Genomic DNA, 27,465 nt, shown 5'->3' with positions numbered 1-27,465 from the left:
ACAGTTAATTTATGGCATTTGCCACCCCCCGACTTTTCGTAATTTCAGATAACTGGATCTTCGTAAGAACAAAACTGTATTTCAACCCCCCGATTTCTGTTATTCTGTATTAACTGAGTATAAAATCTTGTAAGAATAAATGTGTTTTTTTTACTTGAGCCCTAAATAGGTTTTGGATTTTTTTAACTTTCCATATACCAAGATTATCCTTGTGGCCCGAGTAAGTGTTCTCTGTACCTGTAAATTTACGTAGAAAACGATGAACATATGGATGTCCCTTTATAATTTATAACCAGAATCATTCGTATATTTAATGTCAACATTTTTAGCTGTGCACCAGGTCTTTAAAACACGAACTACAAGAATAATCTTGGAGTATTTACGAAACCTTAAAAAAATTACTAAGTCGACCGCAGACACACTTGTCTTACTTACGGATGAATTTTTACCCTTTTTATACAACGGTACACAGAACTCGGAAGACAAACTACTGCATAGTTTACACTAAGATCCAGCTGTATGTAAGAACGAAGATCATTTCGTTTATTTGAGGTGAGACTTCTTCATTGCAATTGTCATGAATTCACTGCAATTTCAAACCAATATATCGCGGATTCTTTGGGTGGTGAAGTAGACCTGAAGCGCACACGTCTCTGCTTGACGTCGATCATCTAGAATGCAGTGTTGCCGACACACGCCTCTGGAGACCCTAAGCCAGTTATAAACAAGGAGAAGAATTGGTTTCCCCATAACGTGAAACCGACCATTGGATGTTGATTGTCCAGTGGGCACTCTTGAAAGTCTAGTTTGTGGATATGCAAGTGAAGTCTGGCTTGAAGTGAAATGAATCTGAGAAATAAGGCGCGGTGGCACTAAGGGCGATACTGACCCGCATTATCAAACGCTTCATCGTCTCTATGCGCTAGGCACCAAACGTCGGTAACGCGCCTCTAAGGAACGTTAAACGGCAAACTATATTTTGAAGAAGGAACATGTAAGATGAAAGTTATCTGCGTTACTTGAAAACCAAGGAAACTTTTTTTTTTTCAAATCTCGTGAAAGCATCCATTTTAGCATTATATGGTGTTCAAAAAAATTTTGAAAAGGAAACACTGAAATAATACTACCATAGAAAAGTGCAATGGTTACTAAATGCTATAAGTTTTCAGACTATTGTAATAAAAATTGAAGGGTTCGTGATTGAATATTTGAAGTACCAGCCTACCTGGACATATATAGTATGTGGAAAACGTAAAAAAAAAAAAAAAAAAAGCAAAATGCGATTTCAAAATTGCTCACGATATCCGAGTAGTGTCTGTTTACGAAAACCATTTAAGAATACAGTACGGTCGGATGACTTCGTATTGTTTCTATATTTTATTTTAAACTGTGTTTATATAATAGTGAAAAAGATTTAAACGCGTGCTTTCAGAATAATAAGTCATGAAACGCCGTCAACAAATTCTTGAAAGCACTCACTTGCATTAAACCTTTATCTTCATTTCTCCGTCATATAATGCCATGGATACCGCTCACAGCTACCCTACGAGCGACGAGAAGACAGCGTGGTTGTTAATAGCCTTGCACTTACAGGCGGTACTTGCATGCGAACCACCAGCGAGAGTGGCACTTATCATCCCGCCTCACTGACGCAAAACGCCATGCAACCAACCCGCACGGCCGACCGGTGAAACCACGAAGTCGCCAATCTCCGCATGTTATGAGGTCTCGCCGGCGGGGGAGGGGTGGGGGAGGGGGTGGGACGAGGGGAATTATGGAAGGTCAAGGGTTCGAAAGGCGCGTATTTGCATAGAATAGGTGTCGGCGGGCCGGGTGCAAGGAGGTCGTACAACCTCCTTGGCCGGCTCCGACCCTTGGGCGCCCGTCGTTAGGGGCAGTGTCGAGGATGCGCCGCGAACGCATAAATCACTTCCTCCCAGCTCTCTCTCTCTCTCTCTCTCTCTCTCTCTCTCTCTCGCTGGGCACAGATTGATAGCGGCCCCGAGTGCGATACCGGGGCGCGGGCGATTTGTCAAAGACGCGACCCGGAGAATTTACATTATCCGTCGCGTCTTTCTCTTTTCTCGTGGAGAGAGTGCCGACTCACGCAGGTATGGTGTCCGGGCCCTGCCGCGGCCTAGCCACAGGTGTACAGCGAAGATATCGCGCTAGCTTTCAAAAAGGCCCGCCTACCTGGGCGCGCATGCGGTGTGCAGATCTTCAGAAGAAACCACGCGACTTGGAAATCGCTCAGGAACTACCGAGTGAGGTTTGCTTGTGAAAAGGATTTAAGAACACTCTGATGGCAGTTTCGTTTCCGTATTTCTTTTTTGAGGTGTATTTTTAGAAGGGTAAATATTGCTTAAAACGCGTGTTTTTAGAGTTATTTTTAGATATTGAACGCCTGGTAGAGATTCTTGAAAGCGCCCAAGAGACATTTTTGTCTTCGTTTCTCCGCCTTCTAATATTATCTATGGTTACCGCTCAAATCTCACAGTTGTCCTATGCACGACAGGGAGACTGCGCGCCAGTTCACAGGAGATACCGCGCTAGAAACACCAGTGAGCGTCGGCCTTATCATATCCCCTCACAATGAAGACACGCCTCTGACTAGGAGGTACATTTAAATCTCTACTTCTAGGAGCTTCATATAGGTCCCTTTAGTAGAAAAGGATCGTTGAAAAGCACACCTTAAAGGATGCCGGCCATTTTTTTTTCGACCTTCCAAATAGTTGCAAGGATCGTCACAGAATCATCGCTAAAACTATTGGTGAAAAGACGAGTCACTCGCTTCTTTTCATGCATACTTGTGACCTTTGAAGAGTAGGTACGCGGGACTCACTTTCAGTAAAATTGTAACGATAGCTAGGCCGGTATTCCAAGACACACAAATTAACTGTTTAGGTGATGAATATGCCACACCTGTGCCCTAGCTGGATTCCTAGTGCACGATACGACATTGCAAGTCCCTTATTTTAACGGGATGGATTTTGTTGTTCTATCCATTGCCGATCTGTTGCCCGAATTCCGTGCATATGCAGAGCTCACCTTTTCGTTGATTTCGTTCAGATGGCGGACCTGCGTCTAGTGCCATTAACTCGTATTTAGTCATTTAAGAGATCACTGGCGGACGTATCAAGTGTGTTGGTGTTATAAATGAAACTTTGTGATAGCGAATCTATCCTGGAATACATTTTGTAACGTCTTATCAAGCCAACAGCTGTCTGCAGCCTTAATGTTTTCATTATATTACTGTTAAATGGTTAGCAAGGACGCGTAAAAATTGAAAATTGCTGTAAAATTATTGGAAATATTTTTAACTCAAATAGGTTGTTAAACAGAATTCAGCCATGATTTTAAATAAATATGCTCATTGCTATGGTATGTTTTCTATCAATTTAATTGAGTAAGTCAATTTAATTATACATCACTAGATTCGTTTATACCTCCATGCTACAATCATAATTTTTTTAGTGTTTTATGGTAATGGAATTCGTAACAATTCATAGGTAAGATACCACGCCTCAATTGTTAAACTCCCATAACAATAAATGTAAACGAAATAAAATCATAAAAAGCATTACTGGAATTAGGCCTACAATTTGAAATTATTAATTTTCTCTTTACAATTTCGATTGATTGTTATTTATATTAATATCTGTCATGCAGGGCATTAGCAATATAATAACAAGATTAAAACTGGCTTTTTAAAATCAGCATCTAAAACTGTTACCAATATCACACCAGTCCACGAAAGTTTAATTACAACAAATAAAGCTATGTTCTAGTCGTACACAAAAATTTTGAAATAGTGTAAAATTAGCCAAATCAGGGAACACTGACAGCAACTGGTTATTAAAACTGCTGCTATTAAACATGAATGTTCCAGTTTTTGTTTTAATTTAAACTGACGGATTATTTTTTACTGACTTTCATTGACTTTCCAGTGAATAATTCCTCATGTTTAAAGCACATAAGTTAAACACACTGATTCACCAGTCAGCACGAAATCGTTAGCACGGTGATAGTAAAGGCATTCTAGTTAAGTATGTACGGTATGTATATGCGGAAATTTTAGTAATAATTTTTTGTGGAACAGCTTAGCAAATGAATTTTCTGTCCGTGGTATTCTGTCTCGTTCATTTAAATCATTATATTGTGTTTAGAGTACAGTCTTAATGTTTTCATTATATTACTGTTAATTGGTTAGCAAGGAAGCGTAAATATTGAAAATTGCTGAAAAATTATTTGAAATATTTTTGAACTCAAATAGATTGTTGTAAAGTCAACAGAATTCAGCCATCATTTAAAATAAAAATATGCTCATTGCGATGGTATGTTTTCCATCAATTCGATTGAGTAAGTCGATTTAATTATACAACACTATAGATTCGTTTATACCTCCATGCTACAATCATGAAATTGAGCCACAGTAGAGTCACGGTAAAGCATGACGGGGAGTTTTGCAACCCGCTGTGGTGTAGTAGGCCTACTGGCTGGACAGACAGTGCAGCGGGAGGGGACCACCGACGCCGCCGACAGGGGCCAAGTCGTCCCGCTAGGGACACGGCATCCAGCCGTCCTGACGCGGAGACTGATGGCCAGTCAGGGAGTCTTTCCCCCCCCCCCCCCCCCACACACACACACCATGCCTCTGGGGATGACTGGCACACGTCGAAGGCGACCGCCCGCGCGACGCATAATTCCGTTGTTTGTCATAATCACTTCACAATGCACTACCACCTTCTCCCCCCCCCCCCTCTCCACATTCTTCCACCTTCACCCATAATGTAAGTGAGCATATAAATAACTACGCAAAAAAAAATCCTGTTAAAATTTTACACGCGAGCGAGTCCGGCAATATTGTTCTAAAGACGTCGGCCGTAAAATAACTGTAATATACGTTCGAGTGGTGCCACCTGGACGGACGCAAGAGGTCTCAAAGCGCGGGGGTGCTAAGGACGACACTGGAACGTGAATCGCACGCCACTTCGCCCCTACGCGCCAAGCACCGAACTGGCTCGCAGTCTTCGCGCTGGCAACGTGCCTCTATAGAATATGACTTTATGGGGTTACCTTGTGACCTCATGCTGGAATATCAAAGATAAATATTACATGCTCTTCCCATATCACTTAAACTACTAGTTTTAACATTTTTCGTCCCTAATAAAGTAAATGATAAAACAAGTTTTAGCCTTTTTCATTGTAATTAAAAAGAAAAAAACCTTGTATAAGCAAGTGCAATGACTCCTAATGCTATTCGTATCAGACACTGTCAAGAAATCTGTACCGGTTTGTGAATGGCGCGTTCACAGCTAAATATCTGTATGCCATTTGGCTCTGCAGCCAGGTGGCTACTGTAACTAACCCAGAGAGATTTTTGTCGAAAATATAGTTTACCCTAAGAGCGTTTTCCAAAAGGCGTATTATACGAACGCTTGTTTGAGAAAACGACGTATTCGCGATAACAGTAATAAAAAATTCAGTACCGTTTTTCACTAAACAGACAATATATATATATATATATATATATATATACATACATATATATGGAATGATCACCGGATGACCAAAAAAGCCGCAAAAACTTCTTCTCGCGACGCCATCATTGTGAACACTGACTAAGAATTATATTGTTTCTTTTTATGGCCCGCAGATTGCAAAGTAACCAAAAAATTATCTGTACGTTTTTAGAGCATTAAAAAAACTAAATTAGAGGTGTGATTTATTTGAGACTTCTTTCAGTCAGTATAAAACCTGAACCACTGTCTGGACCTCTCAGGGTCTCAGCGAATGATATCCCACAGTGTCCTCTTACTGTCGTCGGAACAATGCAAGACCTCGAACTAGTGCAAGTATTGTGAGTGCGCACGACAGCAAACGCCAGCCGTGGGACGCAGGCGTCCGAGATACCGACACCGAGCGGAGACGGTCTGGCCAGTCACGGGTCGTTACCACAACGCCGAAATACCACAACGGCGAACGTACAATAACGCCGAATACCATAACGCCGAATGCAAAATTGACTACAACGCCGACAGCTAGAAAACTGATGTGTACCACAACGCCGAAATACAGTAACGCCGAAAAATGTTGCTGCGGGGAGGGGAAGGGGGGGGGGGGCTCAGGCGCAAAATGAAAAACAACTGAATGAATTTGTGTGCTAACCTTACATAACCTAACCTTTGTGGCAGTCCTGCAATGACATTTTTACGCGTTAATGTATTTCGGCGTTGTGGTAATTCGGCGTTGTGGTACACAGCAGTTTTCTAGCTGTCGGCGTTGTAGTCAATTTGGCATTCGGCGTTATGGTTTTCGGCGTTATTGTAAGTTCGGCGTTGTGGTATTTCGGCGTTGTGGTGGGTCCCCGCCAGTCACACAGCCGCAGAGGCCACCGGGGTGGTCGCCATGTCACCAGGTCACCATGTCGCCATGTCACCATGTCGCCAGGTGCACCACGCCGAGAGAACTCGCCGCGCCTGATCGATCATCGGCAAACCGTCCAATGACAGACGCCGAAGTGAGTTGGCAGTCCTTGGAATATCGCAGAAATTTCATTGGCTCATATTTCTCAGGGTAAAGTCCATAGAACTGTGTTCTCATTGAAATGGTAAATAAAACTACAATGTTTATTTAACAAAAAAAATAATAAATACCGCAATACATATTAAATAAGTTATATTAAAATATATTAACACAACTTTTAATAATTCATAAAAAATCATTGGTCTTATAAGTAAAAAAAAAATCTTAAAAAATTTTAAGGAAGAAAACAAATCAATTAAAATGTCCCAAAACTATTATTTTAAAATGAAAACCCATTTAATAAAATTAATAATATAAAATTTTACATCCATAACAATAAAACAGTATATAAATATTATGAAAGTTAATATTATTAGATTAATAGAATATACGGTTCCTGTTAATCGTCCTAAAGTGAATAGTAATACTAATCTCATATACAGGCCGACAGTTATTTCACGAAATCATTGGGTAACAAAATAGACTTCAAGCACATACATCATACAAACATTGATGATTGGACCGCAGTGCTCTTGACACGCCTTTGACTACCCTGGGCCGGTTTGTGAACAAGGAGAAGTGGTAACCAATTACATGTAACCCGCCAAAGGATGTGACCTTTCTATCAACCAATGAGCACTCCAAAGAGGCTTCATTATTTTTATAGGCAAGTTGAATTTAGACTGGAGAGAAATGAATCCGGGAAATAATCTGGGCTCTACCGATAGATAATAAACATTATGGACTAAAATTTAATTTAGATACACATATTGTTGCCAATCAACTAAATACTTTTAATTCCTATCGGTACAGCATGACAGTATACGAAAAAAAAGGAACGTGTGAGTATAAGAAATTTCCAGCCCCGTAAATGGAGGAACAAGAAAGACGCAGTGATAAATCACTAGTCTCTCATTCCAGATAAATCTAGTTCAAATAAAGGATTGGCCACTAATTTTAATTTTTTGAAGTGAATCTTCTTCCGGCGCGATGAGAGTAAAATTTCAGGGTCAATTTTTAATGCGAAGATTCCGTGAAACATTGTTTTAAAACGTTTATGACGCGAAAAGGTGAATTAAAAGGTACTTGGCCAAACATATATGAATAGAGCACTATGCTAAATACGTTGCTGGGCTCGTTTTCGTTCGTCCCGCGCAAAAAAAAAATAGAACCGAGAGAGTTAGATGAACGAAAGAATAAGAGACATAGAGTGTGCGCAAACGTTTGTTTCAGAAAATAGATAAAGGTATCCTATACAGTCAGCTGTTAATGCCTTGAATTTTGTATTTGCTGCCAGCACACTCATGTTCCTCCTTGTTCAACCAGCAGCGTAGAGAGCGCTGTTGAGACAGTCACTGCATTTCGTTCAGAGATTTTATGGGTTCCAAATGGCACAATTGTTTGAAAAAAAAAACAATAACACGCAAAGTTTTTCTTTATGATGTATTTCAACAGTGAGTAATATTTATTTTTGATTAATCATTATTGATTGACCAATAATATTGATATTCTGAGCACTTATTTTAAAATGAGAAATAACTTTGTTGATTGATGTTAAATAATTTATTTTACTTTAAATATAATTTCTAATAAATACATTAAAGGAAAGGTTTATTATATTTTTGAAAAAGAAATGAAAGCTAAAAAATACCGTGCACCATGTAATTTTTTAGAACATTGTCTCTCTCTCTCTCTTTCTCTCTCTCGGTCATTTTACCTTCTAACGAGATTTGAATTGATTGCCAAATAGGTTCATTCCTATCACGTGTAATGAGTTACACGCGCTCTTTTTTTATGATTATCTGAAATCACTGCCGGCCAATACTGGGACGGTTCCTTACTGCAAGCCATAGCAGATGCCTTCGTGGATATCCTTGTTCTGTGAAGTTGCGTGTTGTCGTCTACAGTGACCCCGACGTCTGCAAGAAGCTCGAAACAAACAGCTCTAGTGATTAGGCTGCAGGTTGTAAAGTACATGAGTTTGAATATCTGCTAGATAAGGGCTTCACCTACCTTGGCACACACATGGTGTGCAGAGCTTTAGGAAAAAAACATCGCGTTGATAAAACTACTGAAGATATCCGAGAGCGGTTTGTTTATAAAAAAAATTTGAGAATTCGCTGAGGGATGATAAGTAGTTTTGATTCGGGATTAAGTTTTCAAACTGTGTTTTAGAAGCGTGGAAATCGCTTAAAATGCATGTTTTTAGAGTAATATTTAGGCATAAAACCACCTGTGCCGATTCTTGAAAGCACTTGAGGGACTTGCATTACAACTTTAAATTCATTTATCCATCATTTAATACGGTCACTGCTCAGATATCATAGTGGTACTATGCACGGCGAGAACACTGCGCACCAGTACAGAGTCTTGCGCTTAGAGGCGACACCGCTCTAGAAACACCAGCGAGCGTCGCACTTATCATTCCACCTCACTAACACAGATACATCCCTAACTAGGCTGACCCCTTAAATGAAAGTGATTGTTAATTAATTAATTACTGTTAAAATTAAAAATAGCTCGAAAGTACGGAGCTAAGTACAGAATGATGGATAAAAATATTTTTTGAAGATGCAAAAATCTTAAACATGCATTCTTTCAGAAAATATTAATTAATTTTACCTGACATTTCAAAATTCTCAAAATTTGTATGATTTGACAGCCAAGAAACATGAAATGAGTTTTTGTGATAGAAATGCAAACCATTTATTGAAGTAGCCAGTGGCATTGCAGTTAATCCTAAAAATTTTCAGTTCTGCAATAAATTAAATTCTCGTTATTTGTACAACCCAAAAAGGTTAAAAATGTAACTTTGGCAGCTAATTATGCAAAAAGTATGCAAATATATATATTTTTCATTTCGTGAAAGTTAAACGATTGAAAATGTCTAAAAGTTGATCAGTGATTAATATAAATCTAAAATCATGACCTGGAACGGGTCATACACCCTTAAATAAAAAAAAATATGCTTTATCCAAACTAATGCGGACACAGTCAGCTAATTTTTAAATAACATATGCTGCTAGAAGTTGCATCATTTAATTCTATATTTTACAAAAAAAGTCTCAGAAAAAAATTTTTTTTAGTTGAACTTTCATGTTATAAAAACAGTTTTGAAGTAAATTTATTTTTCTCTTAAATTAACAAAGTTTCCTGCATAATTTTTTTTGCACCCAAAATTTCTCTACTAAAAGCAATCCACACTCAATAGTTATTACATCCTACGATATTCGTTGAGAATTGCTATTGTTTCATCCGAGACAGCAGCTGATCTGTGCCACGTGTCGATATTTATGTCCTTTTGTTAAACGCTGCAATTAGAGGTCTGACAAATGACCCGGGTATATAGCGGACGCCTTTAGGGGAAGGCAATACAGTTGTCAAGATAAACTCTGTTATTACATCGTGCATGTTGTGATTATCGTGTTCGCTGGAATTAATCGCTTTCTAAGTGCGGTTCTTTGCCTCTGGTAGGTACACGATATTGATGGCCAGAATAATTTCATCTTATGGTTCTCTATACACGATGTTTGTGGCTCATGAGATGGAAAATAAACCAGGAACGCTAGCCACGTCAATTATTTGTTTATGTTGTAACAATTACAAAATTGACCTGTTATCATGTTTAACACAATAGAAAATCATTTTACTCAAGATTTGGTGTCCGTGTTGGTAAACCTTGCAGAGAAGCTATAAAATTGTGTGTGTGTATACTTACACACATAACCATACTTATATAAACACGCACACAAATTACACCAACAGTAAAGATGACAATGCTGTAAATATAAAGGGGAATAACTAGAACATTATTTTTTTTGTTAGCTACGCTTGAACGTTTATTAGTAATATCAATACACGAAATTTATAAACGAGCAATTTTAACATACTTAAAAATTGTTTAGTGTATTATGGATACGTTTATGATATTGAGTTAAAACACTTTCTTAAACGTACATGTCTTATAATTGCGTTAACCACAACAAAATACTTTTATATTTACATTAAATGTTCTTGTGTCACTTGATTGCATGTTTTAATACTATTTTCATCAGGAAAGGCATTTGTCGAGGGACTTTGGTACCAAGCGGTTTTCATTATTATTGCGATCACCGATATCAAAATATTCTGAAAAATATTTAAATTAATGTAAAGTAATTTATAACAAGGTTACAAAAATTGTACATTAGTAACAAAATTTATTATCTTTCCGTGAGTTCTTGAAATATGTCATAAATCAGTAAACTTAGGCTCAATTATACTGACTATTAAAGGTAGTTAATATATTTCAAGTATATAGTAGAGAAAAGTAGAGATATTATTGAAGTTTCTTTGCTAAGAACAATTTGGACTTTTTTTGTATTTCACCATGTATTTTTGTAAACTGTCTACATCTTTCCCCAAAATGCAAATTTAGTCTGTTTCATACATATCGAAAATTTGAAAACTTATACCAATAGTCTACGCATTCTTCTGCCAGCCTTCTGTAAACCAAACTTGTAAACAACTTTATGTAATTGTCAGTGTTCATAACCAAAACACTTAGCAACTGAAATTTAATAAATTGGTACCACTGGTACCACTATTGAAAACTGTGAAATTCAAGGCTATTTCCTGTCACAATACAAAACTGTATTTCGGTGGGAAGTCTGGAAGGTGAATGCAAGTGGTAAGTAGCTGTTTTGAAAAGTCGGAAACCCTATAGTCTAAAGACACAATTTGACTTAACTCCGCCGCTCTTCTGGTATTCGGGTAGTTAGTTATCTTTAAAAGCGGCAGACTTCAAAATAATGGTTTAGGTTCCAATAAATATATAGATGTCTGCCTCCTGTAAACCAAGACTAATTTACGTTCTATGACCCAATGAAAAATATCCCAGGAACAGGTTCCATTCGTACCTTCACGATAGGTGACGTTACCAATTTGTGAATTTTATTTCATCGTTTCTAATAAATATGCTCGAAAATGGTTTGCCATGCGGGAGTTGTGGATCGACTAAACGAACCTAATATCACCACGTGAGCGGGCGGGTATCTAGTACACGTCATCTGAGATGGAAAAAATTCAGAAAGTTTCAGTATTGTAGCTAGGGAGCAAAATTTCAACAATAGTGATAAATTATAGGACATTTCAGAGTGATTAGTATATAGGCCGCTCATTGCAACAACCCCTGCAGGGCAGGTTGCAAAATAATTTGTCATCGATGTGCTAGCAAGTCTCTTTTGACGCTAATCCCTTTAATAATCTCACAAAATCAAAGAGCAGGATTATTTAAAAATGTACATAAAATGTCTATTTTTTAAAAAGGTATTGATTAACTCGAACTGTTTATGTATAGAAGAAGTTGACTTATATGACACAAAATCTCTGAAATATTGAATGATCTACGAAACATTTTTAACAACGATTTAGGGCTTATCAATTAGGACATATTTGTTGTTATGAGTGAAATATCTCAGCACATATCACCACCAAACATTCTTAGAAAGAAAATAGGCCTACAGTTTTCACAAAATATTGACTTCAGTATAACCCATTTCAGATAAAAAGCAGTTTATTTTTTTAGTAAATTAGTAATGTAATAACCACAAATGAAAAAAAATATTTTGTGGCCACATAACTTTCGTTTATTATAATATAATATATTATAGTAACAGCAAGGCTGGTTAGGCGTCCAAGCGCATTGAGCCTGGCTCAGCACTCGTACATTCTGAGTCGCGACGGGGTTCCGGGCTCCAACTCGCCACCAAACAGCCACGGAGAGAGCTGTCAAATCCGCGCGGTGATTTAATTGTTATTCTTCCCAACAGAGCGCAGAAGCGTGCCCGCACTCTGCAGGAGTGTTGTTATGGAGGCGCAGTGATGCGGGATGAAGTAGTGTAGGGGATGTTTGGAAGCTGTTGGCGGACAGGACGCAGGTGGCGCGGGCAAGGGCTCGTGCCTGTCGAACCACAAGAGGTAGCCACTCCGGAGGAAGGCAGGGGGTGGACCCCTGTAATCCGGCAGCCACTGAGCTCATTAGTCCGATACGGCGGCGAACTGGCCGCCCAGGAGGTGTGCAGATGTGCCGCCGGGGGAGGCGACAATGCCCGAGGCAGCTGCCGGCCAGGGCTTTTGCTGACCGCCGATGGCATCTCCGTCCTCAGGAGCAAGACCTCCCCTCCTCCTCCTCCCCAGAAAGAACTGTCCAGCTGGACTGACCGCAAGGCTGCTGCTTCGGGGGGCGAACACTCGGCGCGAAGCACAAGAGTGAATTTCCGAAAGCCGATTTACTTGAGTCTGTGGCTCCCTAGCGTTTATTTCACTCACCTTTATAACGCTGATTTACTAAATGATTAACTTTTTTTTTACCGTTTGAGGGTTAAGTTAACACTTTTTTTCCTTCATGATCGATATTTTTTAAGTTCATTATTTCCAAATTTCATATTGAAGTATTATAAACGTTCACACTTATAAGCAACTGTAAATAAATCTACTTACTTCTCTCTGACGTATACAATAAACAATATCAGCTATCTGAATCTTGGATGGATGGGAATCCAAACCAGCCACATTTATTCCAACAGTTTTTTTCTTTATTGGCAGAGCAAGTTTGTATCGTTTGCTATTAAACATTTTCCTCCGTTCAGGCAGAGATCGCACACACATGAAGAGATTTTCGTACACCACGCCATTTTAGTCGTTACCAAAATGATTTCAAATTTAAATATCAATGAATTTCCAGTAAAACATTGTCCATTTAAATTTCAAATATTCTTAACTGAGAAAAACTTATTAAATATCCGTTTTCAGCACATATAATGGAACCAGTAAATTACATAAATCGCCATTCAAAGCTAAAATTATGATTAAAAGCACAATTTTTTTTTAAAGAAATGAAAGAAATAAAGACTTTTAAAATAAAACAGGAAAGTGTATATGGCTATTTTTTCCCAAAGAATGCCAGAAAATATATGTGCTATAACGATTTTGTATGAGGGGACAAAGAGAATATTTATGTTTTTTTTTTTTTTTAATTCGTTGACGGGTGGGTAAAAAAGCTTACATAAGTTAACAAATTTGTTATATAATTATATATATAACTAACTATATATATATATATGAATTACCGAGACGTAAAATTTTAAGATAATGTAGCGTAAAAAATATAACTTCTTCGTTTTATATATTTTTTTTAAATTTCTTATTTGAAAGAACCTGGAAGGAATGTAACATCTCAGAAAGTATTTTTGAGTGATATTTTTGCTTGTTTGCTAAATAACAAATAGTTTCCTTATTTTCTCCCCTCCAGTAAGATTAAACCAAGGTACAGAATGTGTGATCTCATATAGAGCAAGATACAGCCACGTGGAAACCACGCCGATAGAGAGAGACAGAGAGAGTGTTTGAGCAAGAGGGAGGGAGAGCGCACAGGGAGATCGTAAAGAAGGTTGAAAGAAGGAGATCGGCCCCTCCGGCGCAACACCTTGTTCCGATTGCTGACCCGCCTCCGAACAAGACGCGCAGGCGGCGCAGGCGGACGGAGTGATGAAGTGTGATGAGGGGGGGAGGGAGGGATGTAGATCCGTGAGAAGCTAATTGAAATTTACCGTCGATGGGCGGAGGTCCAGGCCACCCGGCCGTGGGCCGGCCTCTGCCGGCCGTCGAAGTGCTTAACGTCGCATTCATGGAAAACATTTGTAAGAAAATACGCCATTGCTGGTTTTCACATTATGGTGAAGAGAAACCACAATAATGAACAAGTAACAGGAATACGCAAACTCACAAAAGGAAAAAATAAAGCTAAAAATCAGCGGATGTCTATTATAAAACGCATATACAGCACAGAGAATTCAGTTGACGTTATTAGTCAGAAAACTATCACAGCACAGACGAACATAGAAGGCTTCCTAAGACATAACTGTTACGTCGTTTTGGGAACATTTTTACACATCATCCTGACTTTTTTTTTACTAATACCTTTCACGAATTTTCTGTAATGTCTATCCATTTGACACAACTTGACATCGGCAAACTTTGGTTTTTTTTCTTCTGTATGTTTGTGTATTCGTCTTTATTGTACATTCTTCTGTTTTCTCTGTTACATAAAATGAAAACCGGCAATGGAATATGCCCATAAAATGTTTTCAAAGCAATCTTCCCCATTGCAATAATCTTTCAAAGAGCGTATTACGTCACATAGTCTGGATTAAGACTGGTCTCCACCTAACGGCTCACTGATTAATATATATAAATAAATATTGTTACGAACGCAAGAGACCAGATCACGATCCCAGGATCGGAGCTGGCTGACGGCCCTGCACGGCCACTGGCGTCACGTGCCGTGTCACGTGCCGTCCACTGACGTAAGGCATGCCACGCGTGCCTGGCCGGATTATAAGGGTCGTCGCTACCCACCTTCACCCGTCCGACCTACGCGCATCGTGTGGCCTCGGCGCCGTTACCAACCGCTGAGCGGCCTTGAGAATTCCACAGAGGCCGCCGCGTGAAGTGGCGTGTGCAAGGTACGCTATTCTTGATGTTTCGGGCGTCGGGTCGGCCCGGGATGACGGGACTCGTCACAGCTGCTCTCGTCGGTTCGAGAAGGGTGCCAAAGTACTTAAGCAATGGCGCCGGCCTCCGGACAGTTACGCGGGGTGGGCCACGTGAGTGCCGCGAGAGTTACGAGCGAAGGGAAGTGCGACATCGGAGAAGAAAGTGAGAGATAACCCCCTATAACCCCCCCCCCCCCTTATGCCATGAGAGTGACGGACGCAGAGTTCGACTGGATCGTGAGAGTACGACTAAATGGTGAGAGATTGTGTGTGTGGACAGGCGCGTGGTAAGGGGCGAACCACTGTTCAGCCTAGCTCCAGTGAGTAGTGCGAACTGTGGAAGTTGACAGATACTGAGTGCCTTGAAAATTAAAATTTTTAAGAGCCAGTGATTTTTGATCGGACATTAAAAAAACAATTATTTATTATTAATGTAAATATTACTAATTTATAAAACTGTAAAAAAAATAATTGTCTATCCCTTACGAACCCAGTTCTCCACACTTTATAAATCGTTACAATATGTACCTATATTTTACTTGACACACTAATAATAAACATCTGCAATTTTAAATTTAATTTCTGTTTATCATGATATACTTCACACAATTGTACATAGATAAGTTGGTGTCAATTTTGCCTTCCATCAAATAAATCAAGACCTCCTATTTATAAATTATTCCACTTGAAAATTTTTGTGACAATGTTTGATTAAATTCAAAATATATTCCTATACTCATTGCCAACCTTTCCATAATCGTCTGAAATAAATATTATGATTTTTACTATTGAAACAACCTGTCCCTTAGTAAAACTTGAACTATTATAGGATTTATGTAAAAATCAGAGACTACTTTAAGATTTAATTGTTATTTTGTTGAGATGGTTTACCTATTTTATTGATTAATAACAGTATTTAAAGAACTGTTGAGAACTTTCACCAAATGTATCTTTATAAATTTCTCATAATTTGTTGTGTACTTGAAGTTGCAAAGCATCTTCACTTAATTGGTGGTGCGACCTAGACACGAACCCAATTTCTTAACTTTAAATTTTTCACTTTATTAAGTACTTCCTTAACGCAAACTCTTCTAGTACATTAATCACTTGCGCATTCCTTACTTATCAGGTAATAAAAATTTATAGATTGACACTTAGGTATGCATTCATTAAAAATATTAAAAATAGTTTATTTAAGAGTTTTCCGACAAGATGTCGTTCTTGTTAACTTTTATGTGATCAAACGGGTAAAATGTTTTCATTAGTTTATACATAATTTGCACATTTAATAAGTAAAAGTAATTTTATAACAAAAAATTTAAGGGTCATATATATTTTACCAAACAATTTTGTTATATTTTGTTTTATCTTATTTTCTCGTCAAATATTCAATCAAGTGTTGTGTATGTTCTTGGAAACTAAGTTTATAAAAATATATAACAAATTACTCAGTAAATATTTTATAGAGCACGTATTTAAGAATGTTCGAAAATTGTACAAATTAAGGTGTCAAGTATGTTTCTGAGTCAAAATGAAATGGATGGCAAATTACCCACAAACTGCTTCAATAAAGACATTAAATAAAAAAGCCACTAATAATTTTAAAAAAAATAGAATTTGTGTGTATTTTGCGCTGAGCTGAAATACTATGCAATGCATGTATCATTGAAGCGAGTCTTCGTAAATAAACTGAAGTCTGCTACAGAAATTATTTTGTAAGTTCCTTAATTGCTATCGCTCAGATTCTAAGAGGCTGTGTCACAAATATGCACTCCTATCTATATCAATGTTATTTTAAAAGACAGCTCTTCTCAAAGTCTATAAGAGGTAGGGGCCGGAAATTTTGCCTACTGAAAGTATACAATAGATTTAACATAACCGCTTTTTTCAAATTTAGTTATCATATCATATATTATTTCTGTGATGAAAATATTATCAATATTTTGATTTGTCCAGATACAGTGAAATTTTGCTTATATTTATAATTATTTAGCAAAAACTGAAAAGGCCATTGAAATGTATTGCACATTACCTTCCGATCAGTGTCTTCATGATCATGATGGGTTTAAAAACATGGGTGTAATCAAGTCTTTAACTATTACATGACAACATTTATACTTAATAATTTGGAGATAGGCCTTTTCTATCCTCAGCCCCTGAGCTTTTACTATCTGGTCTGGCGACCGACCTGACACTCTTCAACCACCCCAGGGGTCTCCGATTGCACATCCCATCAAAAAAAAAGCTGTTCATTTGTTTTTGTGTTCGAGCGAAGGTTTACTTCTCCACAAGTGCCACAGACTTCACACATTTATGCCAAGGGAATATTCTGCTGATGTGATGCCATACGAATGTCTTATTTGCGACCATACAACTTTTTTGTTCGTCATCGGGAAGAAATGTTCGTTTTGAATTGAGCATTTTTAAATGTCAGCGTAGAATATGCTTATCTGCCCATTTTGTTTCTTTCCATAATAATGAGTAAAGTTAACATTGTCATAGACATTTGATTATATTCGTTTGCCGTCCAAGTAAAAATGTCACACTATATCGCACGTAATTATATATTTTACTAATTTATTAGTTGTCATTTTTTTAAGTTACAAATAACAGTAATAAAAAATTATTACTTAATAGTCCAAAAAAGAGATTGAGTTATTATTCATTTAATAGGGGTTTAAAATATGGTACTATATACATACTTATATTATCTTGTTGTCTTCTTTGTAACTTTACTGGAAGAATGGCATTTGGTACGTATGTTAACTCACAATGAAAATACTTCAGAAGTACTCAATTAACAGTGAACAACCTAGGCCCTATATTAATTTCATTATGTTCATGGAAATATAATTGAAATTACTAATAATGAACTGTATGTGTTTCACGTAGATATCGTACGAACTATATGTGGTACAGACCATCATTTACTAAGACTCTGTAGATAATTAATTTCAGTTAATGTGTTGGGAATATTAAAAGTTAGAAATAATGATATATATAAAACAATGCAAAGTTATCAGCATAAAAATAGAATTTATTTTTATGTAGCGCCTACTGGAATGAGTATTTTGTGTTGAATTATGTGGCATGATTAATATTCTCTTATGGTATGTGTGTTTTGTTAAAATCTTATAAAACATAACTTACTGTTGAATGATTTTCATTTTTTTTGTGATGATCTTACTTAAACAAATTTTAATTATATTACACATGTCTTTTTTAAAAGCATTTTAATGTATACTTATAGAATTGTAATAGGCTTTATACGGACTCTCAAAATGCATGTGAGCATCTATAATTATCGACATCACCATTATGGCCGTTTCACAAGATCAAATAATTATTGAATTCAATCAGTTGCATTCATTGTACATGATTTTCGATATGTAAATTGAATTCAATACAAATTGAAGATGTTACTCAACTAAGCTTATTCTTATTAACTTATAAGTATTTTGTTTGTTCAGTACATAAAAGTAAAAGATTCTTTATTATTTAATTAATGAGCATCTATAAGCAATAATGTTTTCTAAATATTTACATAAACATAATGGAATATATTTTTTCAATACTTTATATCTACGATCACATCAACGGCAGTATTATGTAATCAATGAGTTAATGAAATATCTTTAAAGGATATTTTCTCCTCTGTAAAGTAAATTTGTAATGCAGCCCTCTTAATGTTAGTCTTGTGAGTAATTTCGTCTTCTAATATGCTATAGCAATATATAAAATTAAGTTTTGTTAGTGTTTTAGTCTTGTGTAATGTTAAAGTGTAATGTAATCAATTCAATAATTTATTTTGTAAATTCGTATTCATAAAGAAACATATCGTAATAAGATAAATAGTAATATTTGTAAATTTAAATTATTTGAAACAACGTCGATAAGAGGTTCTCCTACATCTGTTAAACTGTATGATGGTGCATTGTAAAAAATTGGGTAGTCTGACTTAAGTGAGAATGTATTTAGATTGTTTGTAATGCATATGCAATATCTGAGCATATGAATTTATGTTATTATCCTTTTAAAACGTTTCATGATGAATTTCGTATACTTATTTACATTAACATTATTAACATTATTTTTCACGGAATATTACATATATAATATATAATAAATATAATATATATAATATATAATGTAAAGAATAATTACCACATGTTTGAAGATTAATTGTATTCCGATACGTTTAAAGTATTAAAATTTTTAGATACGACTCATACTAGGTACAGTTGTAAATGTGAGATTTCTTGATTCTGAATCCCTGCATCCGCAATTTCCTAATGAGCCGCTGGTCAGATTGTCATCCTCTCATATTGTCGAGGAACCAGATACATTTTTCGTAGCTTTATCACGCGCTGCGGCTACAGTTACTTCGGTTGAATAAGCCACTAAATCTCACTGTTAAAAGAGAGATTTTCTAGAGAAGAATATTGGAAATAAACATTTACTGACATGGCCTCAGTGTTCAAGAAGTAAACGTTTCACTTGTGCTACACAGCCATCGTCTCACAGCTTATTGTATATATATATATACATACATATATATACATATATATATATATATATATATATATATATATATATACTTATATATAACTAGAAAGGATAATAATCAACATCTTCTATGTCAGCATTATTTTCTGTTTGGCAGGATATACTTTACACACTTGTACGTTAATTAGTTGGTAATAATTTTGCATTGGCTGTTGAATTTAAATGTAATAATATTACGCATTCTAGCTCTTAAAAAATAAAACCTCGACATGGCAGAACTTATGAATTATTCTACCTGAAATTTTTTGTAAGTGACAGGGTTTGGTTACAGTGAAAAATTTTTTTGTTGCCAATCATTCCATCCAAAAGGCAGACAGACAGCCTGGTTATATCCCTCACAGAATGCCCACAGGGGCCTACAAAGTAGGCGTGAAGATAGTGAATGAAGACCAATTGCTTGGTTTTTGAAAAATAAATGGATTATATATTTACGATGTTGAAATGGCTAACAATTTGGTGGACACTTGAAGAATACTATACAGAGACCTTAAATGTGATGAAGGCACCTATAAACAGTAACGAAACTATATTTACTGTAGTTAATTGTAAAACTTCAACACAACATTTTTCAAACATATTATTTTTAATATTTTTCCCGTTTCAGATATTTTTAATAATTTTGTCATCAACACTAGTGAAGGGAATTTTTTTTCTATTTATTTGTGTAATTTATTCTTTTATTTTATTAGTAGTATTTATTTAAATATATGTCTTTAACTATACATAATAATATTGATAAACTCGCTAAACCCTGGATATATATTTTTAAATCTTATGAATATTGCCAAAAATAGAATTAAATATGTTATGTAAAACATATACTCAAATATACAAAAAGGTTGTAAAGACAGTACCTTTTTTTAACAAATAATATTTCGAAAAAGTAAACAATCTATCACAGATTTATTTCCATTAAATACATAATATTATATATTATATATGTACATTTTTATATAATATATTATTATATTGTAAATACATTATATTATACAAAATTATATTATTACATTTGGTTATTTAGTTACATATCAACGTATGCACCCGCATTTTTCATGCACTTCTGGAATCTTTGAGAAACAGTATCCACGGCTATCCTTAGCATCTCACCTGGAACATGCAAACCCTACACTGATATTTTGTTCACTATTGTTAATACACCTTGGTTTTAACTTGTACACTTAACCCTTAGCCCAACTTCAAAGGAAGAAGTCCCATTGTCTTACAATTTGTATATTGAGGGCCATCCAGATCGACCTGCATCAAATACACGAGCAGTTGTCATTAATTTATTATGACAGTTTTTAATTGTGATTAAGGTTAAGCGTCGCATTGCTACCTCGTTCTTACCTCCACCGTCTCTGCGCTTGCAATACCAACCTCCAAACTTCATACCTGGCGGAAGTCTTAGCTCTGTTTTCTACGACGTACACACCAGCCATTTTATGGTTTTCACTGAATCAACTTTTGAAATCATACATGGTAAACCTCACATTAGTAAACAGTATTACACGCCAGCTAGAGTTGATGCTAGTTTCTAGGATAATCTAAATTAAATATAGGTTTTGACTTTAGAATCATCCTGTGGATAAAGTACAAATGGAAATGAAATGTTTTGGTATGCCCAAGCTAAAGCGAAATAAAAATATTCCATGCTAAAAGAATAATGTATCAATGAGTAATTAGAAAGATAATTGGTCGTAGTCCAATTAAATTTATATATTCATAACTTTTGATAGACAAACAATGCGTTAACATGTTATATGTAGGTATGTTATACCTTCAATAAAAATAAGGTAAGCATGACTGCACAACCACTTTGGTTAAGGTTATATATATTTTTGTTTTTGGAAAATGTACTAGATTTTTGTACTAACGGGTATGTATGCATATATCTGGAAATAAAAGGCGTATAATACTCTGGATTAGCGTCTAGTTTGTGAGGAAGAACGAGTGAAAAATATAACGAAGTAAAAAACCAGTATGTTTCCGTTTAGAAGTGGTCTAAAACATGGAAAAATATTTATTTCTTCCTTTACATGTTGCTAAGGAAGAGAAATTATGTAAGTTTATATAAGATGTTAGGTAACCAGGTTGGATAAGTGTGCGTACACGTAGGGAACTGATCCAAAGTAAATACATTGGAAGCTACTTGAAATGGAGATAAATGGTAAAATACCGTAAGGCGGACAGCGAACAACATAGACTAGGCAAGTTAAACGAAACGTAGAAGGAGAAAAGAGTGACAGAAACAAGATTTATGAGTAGTATTTATAAAGGTCGCAAGGCTCCTGTGTTACACTTGCCCAACAGACGGATAAAAAAAAATCGAAGCGAGGAATAGTGTGAGTACAATATGAACAAATTTAACTATTTTCAAAATTTTTTTAGCATAATATTAAAATATTTATTGAAGCTGAAGTTGTAAACTCAGATTTTACAGCAAAATTGATGTTAGCTTTACATTAGGTTTAATCAACTACTAACCAACCCTGGCTTCGCACGGGTGCGAACTACTATGTGACTACATTCAGATTTAATATGTAAGTACTTTTAAGTATCAAGTTCTCGTAAGACTCCGGTGTTTTCAAAAATGTATACCTACTAACGCGTACTAACTACAGAATGTCTTTTTAAGCAATGTTGACAGGTTTATTCTCACAAGACAATAAAAAAAAGAATTTGTTTGGAATTCAAACGCGAAAGGTTTATTACATAAAGCTATCCATGTGACAAGCGTTCAACGCTCAAGTCATTTCCCTGCAGTTTATTAATTTGATGTATCAGTCATGTATACGTTAGTGAGCGTAAGCCACGTATGTGCCATGAAAGCGTCTTTTTACATCATTACAAAACATATAAATAACTTTATTAACTTATAATATGAACGCATTGTTCACACGAAGCTTTCGGAAGCAATTCTCTATATGATGGTGAATACCGAATTGGAATCCATTGCGTAGTTTAGAAGAAGTGAACAAACAGACGGACGCCAATAGCGACTTTGTGTTATACTATTTAGATATTAAGAATTTTTTACAATATTTTTTGTAGTGATACATGTTTAAATATGTCCATGTATGTATATTCAATTTTTTCTAATCACGATGTGACTTTAAACGAGTATTATTTGTACTAGTGCTACTACGAACAAATGTGTTATAAAAATTCGGATAAAAAAAAATATTTCACACAATGTGCACCATAAAAAAATTTGTTATTAATAAAGTTTTGGTTAGGAAACATTCAGAATTTTAGCTGGTTTGTCATTTTTTGATATAATATCTACGTTTAAGCAGAAATAGTAACATATTCTCAAGGCAACAGTAACACTGAGAATATTGTTAAATTTTTTTGGACAGTGTAATAAAACTATGTAATAACAATATGTGTATAGTAAAAACATAATAAAAATTCAAAATCTTTCGAAAATACGGTAGGCTATATAGTCTACAACAACATCTCGAAGTGATTGTGACAGTAATATACGACACTTAGCATGTTTTTACTTAACTTTTTTTAGCAGCAAATGGTTCCTCGGTTAAGATAATTAAAAAACTACAGCATTAATTTTTAACCACTGTTAGAAAATAAACAGAAAACATGTGCTGAGTAATTATTAGACGAAACATAAAACGCAAGAAAACTATCGTTATAAAGTTACAGCAAAGGTCATCACTTTACAGTAAAGACAGTAAAATAAAATAACAAACATGGAGTGTCAGACAAATTCTTAATCTCACAGACACATGTTTAAAGGAATACTGGTCTGGTGCTGAAATGTTTCGTCCGTTCAAAGAGCGTAACAAATGCGAAAAAAAGAAATTCTATCACATTATGTTTTATTTGAAGCACTAATGTTTGGTTTTTCGAACGCCGGGGATTAGACCCCGTCATCTTGGAGTTTTGTACATTTTTGCTATATTTCTAATTTTGAACTATTTATCCATTTTTTATGGCATGTCAAGGCATCAATCATATGTCCTAGAATTCTATACCTTATTGAAACCAATTATTGACTAATGGCCTCCAGTCTGTAAGCGCCGTTCGTTACGTAAATAACTTGTTATTTCACGTGTGTGACTACAGCTGACATGGTAATCACACCAGTTCACAAGTGTTGACTTCAAAACGTAGCCAAAGCCAATGTCTGTGCCATGTCGACGCAAAAAAAAAAAAAAAAAAAATAAAATAGCACGGAAGCTTTTATGGAAGCGGTATCAACATATTTTGAAATTTAAAGATGGTGAAACCTAAACCCTCCCCCCTCTTTTTATATGAGCTACGGAGCGGTAAGTGTAGAGAGGGTGCGGTTCTAGGAGGAGGAAGTGTTGAGCACGTGACCAGACCTGGTGCGCTCAGCAGGGCAACAATGCTCCCTCGGGAAGGGAGGGTGGGAAGGAAGTGTGGTCTGTATTTCGATGGATCTTGCCGACGCCATAGCCAGACAAACCCCCTGACCAAATAATAAAACCCAACCACCCGGTCCCCCGGTCCGCCGGCAGCTACAGGAAGGGGAAACACCTTCTGTCCGGCCTTTTAGCCGGACGATTTCATTCGATCCTCCGGCTGCTGTGTGTGGTCGCGCTGGGCGGAGGGGACGCACGTGCCCCCATTCGGCGACGGTCCCGTTACCCGGGGTTGAATAGCCCAAAGCCCTGGGGGGGGGGGGTTTCCCGTGTTAAGGGGGAGGTACAAGCCGCTACCCTCGCCGTACAATGCCCTTCTGAGGTGTTCCGAGGCAGACCGGTGAATACACCTACCTGTCGGGCGGGAAAGGGTGAAGGCACATTGAGGGTTCACCGACCTTCCGAGAAGTGGACCGTGTGAATGGAATTAGGCTACCTTTGAAGGCGAGCGGCGACCTATGTATGTATAATTCTCCTGTTATAAAGTCCGCTTTTCGAGGCGTTGCCTCAGCAGGACTGAGTTTAAGAGGGGTATAATTGTTCCAAGTCCTAGAGTATAGTATTATAATCGGATGTCTATGAGAAACAATAAATTTACAAAACATTTAGAACGGAAAAATAGAAGAATAAAAGTGTTAAGTTTTTATCTTAATAAATATCCTTAGCAAACGGCAGGATGGACTGCGAAAAAAATGGAGGGTCTCTGCATGACATACTCTGCACAATATAAAGATTTTCTATAGAAGAATGCCCCAGTTGTAATTTTTAATAGTATAAATTGCAAACGTTGTAGGGTTTTGGTACTAGTACACAATTAAGGAGTAACTAAAATAATTTTAGATGAACGCATGCTCAAGTACTGCTTTGATGTTTTATTGCATCGCCCCTACGCAAATAATTATTGTGTTCTGCAATTTGCTAAGAGTGAATATATAATTTCAGTCCAACGTATATGTTTGTTTAAAGTTTCATTGTCGAAATCACAGACCGCTGGATTTGGTAGTAATTTTCGAGAGGACAGAGCCTCCACGTTCACATTAATAACGCCATGCGATTTTTTTCCTTTGGGGCTTTATGAAAGATCGTGTCTATGATCCGCCGCTACCTTATTATTTGCCAGAGTTGAGACACAAAATTGAAGAGACTATTGCTGTCATTACTCCGGACGTGTTAACCAAAGAGTGAGAAGAATTGGACTTTAAGTTGGATGTGAGCCGTACAACTAAAGGTGCACATATTGAAAATTGGTAACATTTGTAAGAAAACTAGGATAGTAAACTTTCAATTTGAAGAAAGAGCTATTTTAAATAGTCTAAGTGAAACTGTTATAATATACCAATGAAACTGGTAAATTATTTTATGGACATCATTCATAATATTTATCTTGTTCATAGGTTTGAATGTTTGTTTGCTATATTTCAGTCTTCCTTAGTTTCGTAGTAGCTGACTGTCGGCCTAGGATGGAGAGTGCGGTCACCTACCACCTAGTGACTGAAAGGTAGCTGGATGAAAATATGAAAGCGGACCAAGTGCCTAACAACCATAAAGTAGACTCTTCCATGCTCCAACCAACTATTTGTCCGGACTCCCATACACGTCACGTAGGTACAAGTCTTCCTCGCGAGTCTGGCTCGCGTATTTTTGCTTACATGCCCTAAGCACTGCTCGTAGAATTCAGTATTCGAAATTGGTTTGAATATTTCTTGGACCATTACATAGGCATTAAAAAACTAATTCTAACTAAAATTTATACACGTTATTAAAAAGTAAATAACTTTCGATACATCTTATTCTCATAGACAATTATAATATAACTTAGTATTACTCAGGAATACCTTTATACCATTTAATAACAAGACAATACAGCGCGGGGATTTTTGGCCTTCATTTGTTTTCAAAGTATTTAAGAATCCTAATTTTCCTGCATTTATTAGAAATTATATTAAAAAAGAAATAAAATAATAAACAAGAAATAAAAAAAATTAACTCACTTCCAAAATCAGCTCAATATATCAATAATTAAATATCAATATAAATTGATTATTTAACAATAAATATTACTCACTGTTGAAATACACCGTGAAAAAATTTGTTAAGTAAACATAAAAGCTATGATTGATTATAATAAATTATTTTTTTATATTATGTATAAGTTAGATGTGATCGAGCATTATAATAGACTGATTTTGTAGTTTTGCAACTATCGTCGAATCATTAAGCTATAGTGCAACAGTTTCTGCCAAAGGGCTACATAGACATATTGCCATGCATTCATAGGCAATGACAATGTTCTGCCGTCGAATGAATAAACAATGAGTAACATGTCCACGGCTCCGCGGTGCAAAAACTAAAAGGCCAAGGTAATTCTTTACATTATAACCTAAGTGATAATATAAACAATTAATACTCCACGCACGGGATTAGTTTGCACTTTTTTTAAATAGCATTTTCTTTGTTGAACTTAACATATTCAAACGATTGTTGACTCGTAACAACATGTGTGTGCTATAGTTAATCAAATAATATTTTGTGAAAAGCTTTATACCAGCAGAACTATTTAGGTACACAGCTAAAATAATACTTACATAACAATGTTAAAAAATAAAGGGATAGTATAATTAATTAAATTAATAATACATACAAGAGAGAACAATATGTTTTAGTGAATATTGCCCGTAGCACTGTGCACAACAATAAGCTCAAACCCCGTTGTTTTTCCCTCTGCCCAAATACTCCCTAAAGTCGGGGTGGCGTCAGGCGCAGGCGGGTCCCTACCGCCGCGACCCGCCTATCCCTGCAGCATGGCGGGGTTCAACCTGAGCCGCACGCCGCCACGTGGAGCCCGCTCAAGGGAGTGAGGCCCGACGAGTTCTCTGCGCCGTCCTTTTAGCGTCAGACATCGTTTCACAACGAAAACGTTGGATTGAAATTTGGCCTTGAAATTTTACTCGCATCGCACCCAAAGAAGTTTCTCTACAAAAATCATGCCGTTTGCGTACTTTTAGACATTCCGTGTGTAATGTTATCACCATTACGTGTAATTTCTTGTGACAGTTTTAAGCCCACAGAGTCCTTGCAAAAGTACATTTACATGAAGTAATACAACATATATTTTTCTGAAAACAATACATCAACATGGGTTACTTAATTATACATAAACAGTGATTGCTTAAATGTTATCAACAAGTGTAAATTCACACAGTTTATACCCGTGTGCCTGTTAAGCTTCGTTCAACGTGTAATTATTTTAATAAAGCGTGTAATTTTAAATTTACTATAGATAAAAACTTTCACATTAGAGGCTGATTTTATATGGATTTGGTATAATTCAAAAATATTATTTCACATGAAAATGGTAAAAAAGAGATATTTGGTAACTTTAATCTTTGCAATAGCAGCTATTGGTTTATTTGGATTTGTAGTTTGGGCTCATC

This window comes from Bacillus rossius, chromosome 7, assembly GCF_032445375.1.
Source record: "Bacillus rossius redtenbacheri isolate Brsri chromosome 7, Brsri_v3, whole genome shotgun sequence".
Taxonomy (NCBI): Eukaryota; Metazoa; Arthropoda; class Insecta; order Phasmatodea; family Bacillidae; genus Bacillus; species Bacillus rossius.
The sequence above is the reverse complement of the archived record's forward strand: the minus strand, read 5'-3'. Positions refer to the sequence as shown.